Source organism: Diaphorina citri, unplaced genomic scaffold (assembly GCF_000475195.1).
Source record: "Diaphorina citri unplaced genomic scaffold, Diaci psyllid genome assembly version 1.1 scaffold393, whole genome shotgun sequence".
NCBI classification, from domain to species: Eukaryota; Metazoa; Arthropoda; class Insecta; order Hemiptera; family Psyllidae; genus Diaphorina; species Diaphorina citri.
The window spans coordinates 149,276-159,161 of record NW_007377828.1 but is presented as its reverse complement, the minus strand read 5'-3'; the positions used below and the strand labels follow the sequence as shown (position 1 = coordinate 159,161).

Sequence of the window (9,886 nt, the reverse complement as noted above, 5' to 3'; positions counted from 1 at the left end):
GCTGAACCGCTCTTCCGATCTGGGGGCGAGCTTTTCCTATAAAAAAATCAAATTCATACCAAAATTACCTACCAGTTACTTAGTCTCCAACTCTGCTTGAGCCACTGAGGTTGGTTCGTTTTGTTATTTCATAAAACCTACATATAAATAGGTAACCTAGGTACTTACTTGAATATAAAAAATAAATCAAAGTTTCAAATTCTCGTTTTGTTATTCCATAAAACCCATAGGTAAAAATAATATACCGAGGGGTTGGGTAAGGTAGGGGGGGCGTGAAAAAATGAGAATATGCCCAAAGGGGGTGCCATGCAAAAAGTTTGAGAACCACTGGTCTAGTGACTAGACTCTAGTCATTGACTCTTGAAAATAATGATGAGAAGTACCTATATCTACTCATTGAGTACCTTGTATATTTTATTACACCAACCTCAGTGGTGCAGTGATTAACAAGTTGGACTTCGGATCTGGAGGTTGGTGGTTCGAGTCCAAGTCAAGTCACATAAGTTTTATTAAAGGTGTACTAACTGAGTTAGGTACTGGTCTAACTCACTGTTTAAAGGTCTACCTGATCAGGTGTCAGGTATACCTGATAGTGTGCTGATCAGTGTGCTGATCAGGTATACCTGACAGACGGACCTTTTCAGCCGTACCTCTCAGGTCTAAATGATCAGGTGTCAGGTATAGGTACCTGTTAGAGTTGATAGTGTGTGTGCTCATCAGGTGTCAGGTGACCGGATCAGGCGTACCTGTCAGGTGTACCTGTCAGGTCTACCTGATAGTGAGTGGCCGGAATTACGTAACTTGTAATTGTGGATTTTACCAACCTTCTTTTTGGCCCCTAACAGCCTGTTAGCTTAACAGCTCTGTTAAACCTATACAAATCAAATGGAACTTAACAGGTTGTTAGCTTAACAAGCCTTTTAATTCTTCTAAAGGCTGAAAAAATATTGGTGAAATCGACCATAAGTTTTGTAACCCATCAGGACACACTTAACACATTTATGACACATTTATTGTAAAAATAAATGGCTTTTAAAGCCGTAAGTTGTATTAATATTAACATATGAATGAGTATTCCACAAACCTTTACCCAACTCCTATACTCATATCCTATTGTTGTTTTGTTGTTGATGTTGTTGTTGTTGTTGTTGTTGTTGTTATTGTTGTTGTTGATGTTTTTAAAGGTAGGTAAGCTATAAAGGTAGGTTGGAAGTAGCAATGACACACTACGCAGACTTAGTGCCTTTCCATTAGTGTACATTTAATTTTAATGTAGGCCGTGTGTCATGCCATTAGGACTAGTACACTCGAAGGTAGGTGGGTTAGGTAGGTCACAAAAAGTATTGGGATACCTATAGAATATACCTAGTTATAGATTGATAATAATGTTTCTACCAATGCCTACTTCCCAAGTACCTATACGTAACATTATCTCACAACTATTAAGTGGATATTATTACAACTTATTATCGCACTTTTAAAAGTTAGTTAGCTTAGTTGGTAGTGCGTCTGCCTTGTAAGCGCTAGGCCGCGGGTTCGATTCCCGCCCGGGGCGGATTTTATCCTGATGGGATAATGTTCGTTCTCGGAACGGCTGGCTTTCTCCTATCCTGTCTTCCTTCTCTCTTCGATTTCGGGCCGATAAGACCATAGCAGTTACAGTTCCCTCTGTCAAACCTCTTAAAAAAAGTCTTTGATTGGTAACACCATGTTCTCTTTCTCAGAAAGAGACAAATTCTCTTCTAAGTTAACCCCCTATGTTCTCTTCGTCAGAAAGAAACAAATTATCTTCTTAACCCACTATGTTCTCAGAGGGCGACTATCGTGTCGACATGGGCGCCCAGTGGGTACACGGCCAAAAAGGCAACGTTGTGTACGAAATGGCCAAACCGTTCGACCTGGTGGATGACAGCTGTAAGGATTACACGTTCACCAGTCTGAATTCCACAGGAGCCCCGATCAGCGATGATGTGAGCTATGCGTTGTTTGATGCGATAGAAGAGATCTTCATTGAGGGTGACTTTGTCAACTACAATGGGTCCCTCGGGGATTTCATTCGTGATGAGTAAGGCATTTACTGTCAGTTTATTAGTATTTTATTAATACCGAATCTTACGATAGAGAGTTTTCAAGCGATGAGGTCAGCTACACTTTGTTCGATTTGATGGGGAATATGTTCGCGGAGGAAGAATTTGTCAACTAGCATGGTTTATTTTCTCTTGGGTCGGGACGAGGCGAGGGTCGCTGCGCTGGTCGGTTCGCCGTTGTGGACGCCTACTAAGGCCTGTCGCCGTTGTACACAAAAAGCCCACTTCGGGGATTACATGCAGAGACAAACAGCTCTAAAGAACGGGTTAAGGCCCGTTCCCACTTGTCGTTCGGAAAAAAATCGTGTCGTGTGGACATTCGGAAAAATCCCGTAGTGCAGTACTGGCATAAAAGAACATAGGTACAAGTAGTTTTCCAAGCAGAGATTTCATGTAGGTAACACCTTTGCCGCCCGGGGCGGATTTTATCCTTAACAGATAAGGTTTGTTCTCGGAACGGCTGGCTTTCTGCTATAATGTCTTCCTTCTTTCTTCACTTTTGGGACTATAAGACCCTAGCAGTTGCAGTTGTCTCTATCTATCAAGCACTGTGACGTCAATAAAGTTATGTCAATTACAAGGGTGAATTTGAGTGAGTGAGATAACTGGGAAGGGGAAAAGGGAGAGAGAGAAAGAGAGAGAGGTAGAGAGAGAGAGAGAGAGAGAGAGAGAGAGGATTGAAAGAGGGAAGCGAAAGAGGAAAAAGAGGAGAAAGAGAGAGAGAGGGAGAGAAAGAGAGAGAGGGAGGGACAGAGGGAGGGAGAGAAAGAGAGAGGGAGGAAGGGAGGGAGAGAAAGAGAGAGGGCCGAAATGGATGGAAGTTAGAGAGAGATAAAATGGAAGAAAAGAGAGAAGGGAGGAGAAAGAGAGAAGGTGACATTGAGTTGTACATTATGTATGCCTCTCTCTCTCCCTTCCTCTCTGTCTCTCTCTCTCTCTCTCTCTCTCTCCCGTCCTCTCTTTCACTCCCTCCTTTTCTCTCTCTCTCCCTCCCTCTCTCTAAAACGGGTTCAGCATAAATAATTATCTTAAAACTGATGGGACAAAACATGTCAGATTATCAGATAACATGTCAGATAAACTTTATATGACAGCCTGGAAATTATCGTGATTATGCAATATGCGGAGCATGTAATCGGTTGTGAAGCGTCTTACCAGGTGAGCGTCTTGTAAGCAAAAGGTGGCGGGTTCGATTCCCGTGACCAGAGCGAAAATGATCCTAGACATATAAGGTTGGTTCTCAGAACAGCTTATGCATTTCACATACCACTGAATCAATCGATGGTAAGCCAGCCTAGTTAACTTGGTTGGTAGTGTTTGCCTTGTAAGCACTAGGTAGAAGGTTCGATTCCCCGCTAGTTTGATACCCCTCACTTCCTCTCCTTCTTCCTTTCTTCTCGCTGTATTCTTTTTTTCTACATACTTATACTTGTTTTGTCTTCCTTTTTTTACAAGTTTTTTGTCCTCTTCTACTTCTTTTTCCTTTGTACCAGTGTGTTTTTGAGAACCATTTCAGCTCAGGAATTGTAAAAGAAACCTACCTAAGGAAAGTAGTGGAATGTTCACTCCAAATTTTTCCCTTCATTTTTTCTACAAAGAATTCATACTTTTCTTTTCAGTTTTTCAGTTGAAAAAATAATTATTTTTCCTTCACGAGAGGACGTTCTTTTGGAATGCTACTCTTGAAGATTTTTACCCCAGATTTCTTGAAAAAAAGAGAGCGAAAGAGAAAGAAATATGTGAAAAAATAATTATTTTTCCTTCACGAGAGGACGTTCTTTTGGAATGCTACTCTTGAAGATTTTTACCCCAGATTTCTTGAAAAAAAAAGAGAGCGAAAGAGGAGGAAATATAGAAAGAGAATGAAATAGGGAGGGAAATAGAGAGAGGAAGAGAGAGATAACCACGTTGCTCTTATGTTTTCTTTCAATAGAAAGAAAGAGATAGGTAATAGAGATTTTACATTAAGATAATGAGATATTACCCAACCCAATAAATGGATGGGTGACTTGAACATTATATTGGGAATAAAGGGAGAACGGGCTCTAGTCTTGATTTTAAATCATTACATAAAAGTTAAATCAAAAAATCAAATCAAGAATAATAATAAACTGAATATTAAACAAATTAGGTAGGTACATAGGTACTGATTTTCTCTAACCACTACGGGCTAAAAAATTCCCGGAGGGACGGACCCTGCTTGTTATATATTAGATTGGTAGGTAACAGCTCAAATTCAACTAATAACATAGGTAGGTAAAATAATATATGAAATACCTAGGTAAATTATGAATTGGCAGAATCCAATGATGTAGGTAGGTATATTTATTGATTGCCGACAGACTATATTCCATTTTCTGTTATCAATTTAGGTCGTAGGTTAATAATAATAACTTTTTTTTACTGTACATAATATTCTGTTTTGTGTTAATCTATAGGCCGGGCGGTGCTGCGAACTCTTGACGTTCGCGCGCCTCCCGGCGCGCTTGATACGAGTCCAAAGTCATGGTCAAACTCTGTTTAATCTGTTTTCTAACTTCTTCTTCTTCTTCTTCTTCTTCTTCTTCTTCTTCTTCTTCTTCTTTTTCTTTTTCTTTTTCTTCTTGTTCTTCTTCTTCTTTTTTGATAATTAGGTACGAACAGGGAAATTTTCTAATTCTAACAGAAAGCTAATATAATTCTAATGCCTCGTTCCTAATTCTAATGTCTGTTATTAGAATTCTCATTCCCCGCATTGAAACACGTGACAAGCAACGAAGTAACATCCTGTCCGCAACATTGATAGATAATTGATAACTTTGTAGATACCTAACTACCTATCTAATATGCAATCATAATAATAATAATAATAATAATAATAATAATAATAATAATAATAATAATAATAATAATAATAATAATAATAATAATAGTAAACACATAAATAGAGGTTTGATAGAGGGAACTGTAACTGCCAAGGTGTTATCGTCCCGAAAGCAAAGAAACGGAGAGAGAAGAAAGCCAGCCATTCCGGGAACAAACCTTATCTGTTAAGGATAAAATCTACCCCGGGCGGAAATCGAACCAATCACCCTGTATATTTGAGGCAATTATTTTCATAATAATTAGAACATTGTAAATTTTTTTGACCACCCTGAACGTTTGAGGCAATTATTTTAATATGGAACTTGAACTTTAATTCTCACTATTAATGAGATAGATTAGAAATAAGATAATAGAGTAGAATGGAACAACAACAGTATTCAGGGCCGTTCACAGGTTAAGGGGGGGGGGGCAACTCAGAAAATGAGCCCGTCCTTGCAAAAATACGCTCATTTTCCTCTCGGAAATCTGAAATTATTTCATCTATTCTTCTATTTTATTTCTTCTTATTGTTTGACTTATTATTATTATTATTATTTTATTATTATTATTTTATTATTATTATTATTTTTAATATTGTTTTTTCTTCCTTAATTCCTTCTTCTTTACATCACTTTTGTTATTTCATACAGTGTTTATAATGTAATAGGGTGTTGCCATTATGTAATATTTTGACAATTGCCTGTATTGTATTAACTTTAAATAAATAAATTACAAATTACAAATCTTTTCTGAAGCCCAAATCCCAATAACTTGTCAGGTTTGAGAAGACGCCATCTTGGATTTCCAATGGTTTAGTACAGGCGCTACCACGCCACCTAGTGATTGAACTATTTTTTTTTTTTTAAAAAAAAAAAGATGAGTGTTCCACCGCCGTTTTTAATTCCCCTATTTTCCTTTGAAAGAGGGGAAATCGTCTCAGATTGCGAAACAAAATTGAGCTTAGTATTTTACAAAAAGCAAGTGTTAAAGCGCCTAATGGAAAATAGTAATTATTGTTTTCTGCAAATTAATATTTTCTCGAAATGAGTTCTGCAAATATTTTCTTGTTCAGGGGGAACTAAGCTGGGCCAAATGGGCCTAGACTCCCTGAGGACGGCCCTTGTGGAATCGTGCCATTTCCTACTTCGAACCGGCAATTTTTTTTTGCATGTGTGCACTTTTTTTCTTCTTTTTTGTAGTGCGTCAACAACTGATAGTTTAGTGGGTTTGGCCTATGTTCTTCTATGCAATATTTAGGTGCGTGTGCATGTTTTTTTCTTTTTCTTGATTTTCCACGGAGTTTATAATAGAACAGAACATACATAGTTACATACCTCATTCACATAATTATATCCCACACTGATAGGATGAGACTTATAGGTTATACCTAATTCCTAATTTACAGTCCGCTAGTCGCTCTAGTTATCGGCCCTCTGTTAAAATTTCTCAATTTAAAGCGTGTAAACAAATAAATAAATAAATTCTGTTTGATTTTATTTTTATTAAATTAATTTAATTTAGCCTCTCACAAGTCAAATGCCTTCTTGGGCGCTCGTACTATGCATTGGATCCCTGGTGCCGCTGATTCTGTGTGCTGGTGAGTTTAGCTTTCTTTATTATTATTATTATTATTATTATTATTATTATTATTATTATTATTATTATTATTATTATTATTATTAATTCTTTAAGAAAACTACCTCCGCTAAGATGAAAAAAAATGCCTTTTTTTACGATTCCATTTTTACAACTATTGTACTTACTACCCATAACCAAAAAATGAAAAAACTACAGAACCAGTTCCTTAGATTAAAAAAAAAAAACATAATGTTATTATGTTAAGGCGGTCTCTTTTGATCCCTTATGTGCCGCGTCCATTTTAGTTTAGGACTAAAAAAACATATACTCCTTGGATAAGAATAAATAATGCATGATGCATTAAAATATGCATCGTTTTAAAACACAAAAAATTATTCCTTGATTTCGATTTTCTTCAGTGTATGAAAACATGACAACACGGATATCCAAGATTCTCACAGTCTCACGATTTCCCACATTAAGTATTCAGTTGTGTTTTCCTCACATCATTTGTTTGTTTGTTTTTAATTATTTTTTAAAGAGGTTTCAAAGAGGGAACTCTAACAACCGAAGTCTAATCGTCCCGAAATCCAAATCATAAGAAGGACAGGATAGGGGAAATCCAGCCGTTCCGAGAACGAACCTTGTAAAGAGGGTAAAGTTCGTCCTGTATGGGAATAAAATTCGGGACCTGGCGCTTCCTTCTCATGGGAGAGCGTCTTTTAGAATGAACCTTATCTGTTAAGGATGCCGGCCACTCACTCTCAGACCTTTGAACAGACCTCGGTCTGTCAGACATTCTGAGCGTCAGACATTCGGAATCAGAGTCTCGACGCAACACTGAAAATGTGTCCAAAATACATATTGGACGCGAGGGCCGTCGACTATGTATGGTGGAAACACCTTATGTATGGTGGTGGTGGTGGTGGTGGTGGTGGTGTGTCCACCATGACTCTGAATGGTGGACACACCTTTACATAACTGTTTTTGTTGTTTCTTCTTTTGCAGACGCACCGGAGAAGCACAAGCTGATAATCGTTGGTGCAGGCGCTATAGCTGAAAACCGCCAAAAAAACGGTCGAAATCTGTCCAAAAGCGGTCAAAATACCGCCAAGCGCAGCAACCACCTCAACCAAACCTTTTGTGTTGCATCCTTGTCACATTTGTAAACTACATACCAAATTTCAAGTTTCTATCTTATACCGTTCCCGAGATATTGTTAAATTACACCGAAAACCACCAGAAAGCGGTAAAATGCCGCCAACCGTTGCACCGATATTAACCAAATGTCACATTTGACAGCTACATACCAAATTTCAAGTCTCCACCATGACTATGAATGGTGGACACACCTTTACATAACTGTTTTTGTTGTTTCCTCTTTTGCAGACGCACCGGAGAAGCACAAGCTGATAATCACGGTCCTAAGGTGACCATTCCCGAACCTACCCGATGTCTACATAGCTCCTGGGGGACCAACCCGCACTTCCGGGGCTCCTACAGGTAAAGCCGTATTTTATAATGTGACTTTTTTTTATTAGTTTCAACCCGCTTTGGACGTCCAGACTTTTTTTTTTTGCTTTCTTTTAAGTGGCAGGATCAGTGTTCTTACTTAAGGGATTTTTATCCCTTTTCTGGGATTTTTCGGGTCCGTCTAGGATAAAAAAAATGAGGGATTTTAAGGGATTTTCGATCATTTTAAGGGATTTTAGGCAATTTTGAGGGATTTCTGGACAAATTCGCCAAATTCTCGATTTTATGATTTTCTTAAGATGTTAGACCAAAATTTTCAAAAAATTTGCCTGCGGCGCTGTTCACGTCACGTCACGTGAGCTTGTAGTTCAAAGATTTCCCATAATGGTAATTCCGTTCATGACAGCCACACTTCTATCACGTGACGTCACTACTCTCCTTCTTGTGGCCGTATCTGCTCTTGTCCCGCAGAAGTCGCTACAAAGACTACAAAGTTTAGGACAATCTGTGCCAAGATACAAGGATTACAAGGTAATGAGAACCTATTACAGACAGTTCAAATTTTCAAAATCGAGAAGTGGGTGTAAATATCCGTCTTAGGGCCCCCTGATTCCAAAAAATTGATTTTTAGCCCATACTGTGAGTTTTTTACTTTTTTTCTTCTATTCCACAGCTGTCGATCGCTGACAACGGAGCGGCTGAACACGAGCGCTGCAGACCTGGGAGCCCCGGTTTCCAACGGACAGGGCAAACCTGTTCTCCTATTCGCTGGCGAGGCGACCAGTGAGCATCAATACTCGACAGTCAATGGCGCCGTCGAAACCGGGTGGCGAGAGGCGGACAGGATATTGACCTTGAAGGATTAGAACTGTTTGAGTTAACTTTGTAGATTTCAAATACTTTTTTTTGTCTCGAAAGCGGCTGATGTAATCAACGGGAGACAAAAAGGCCGCTGCCTTTTTCACACAAAGGATATCCCTCGCTATTCAGCGGGGGGAACTTGGCAGCGGTCATGGGAACCCTACTTGGTTCTTCCAACTTTGAAGAAGTTTTTTTTATGTAATATAGTTTTATAAATAAATATAGTGAATAAATTGAGTACTTTTCCTCAATTTTGTATTTTTTGTATTAGTGGTTGAAACATCCTTTGGGAAAATCAGGCCTCTTTCACAGCAATTACCACCCGTGAACGAGCCGCCATTTTGTGAAGTGAAAAAGTCACCATAGAGACATGCTACAACATGCTCTGGATCAACGGTTCTAAACCTGGGGCCTGGGGGTCGCGGCTGAAAGAGATCTACCTGCAAAATTATCTTATTGAGCCAAATTTTGTTAGGTAAGTAGTTTACCCAGGATTAACCCCGTACTTACTTTCCGTGTCCGTCTTCAAAATCACCACTAACCCAGTAAACCTGTACACAAAAAGGCCGAAGTTTCTGAGGTGTAAGCTGTAACGCAGGATAAAAATAGGCCACACTAGAGTCACTCACAGTCAGAAAGTCAGACCCAGGTCTCAAGCTTTTCAAGGCGCACACGTTCCAGATGGTCTGAGCGTGATCCCGTGCAAAGGGCGGGTCAACAACTACTACAGATATAATAGTAATGTGTCCGCTTGGTTCCCAGGTTGGATCACGGGTCCCACAGCGCGATTCATGGAGGGGCTGAGTCTGGATCAAATCCAGGCCGACACGATGAAACTCATCCGACACTTTGTCGGTCCTAAGGTGACGATTCCCGAACCTACCCGATGTCTACATAGCTCCTGGGGGACCAACCCGCACTTCCGGGGCTCCTACAGGTAATGCCGTATTTTATGTGACTTTTTTTTTATTAGTTTCAACCTAAGAGATTCCGGTTTGGACGTCCACACTTTTTTGCTTTCTTTTAAGTGGCGTTTGACAGAG

General features: G+C 39.2%; 1 pseudogene; it reads left to right on the top strand.

Moving 5' to 3' along the window:
• Positions 1–9,092, top strand: part of LOC103508392 — a 14,742-nt pseudogene extending 5,650 nt beyond the window's left edge.
• Positions 9,093–9,886: the final 794 nt, after the last annotated feature.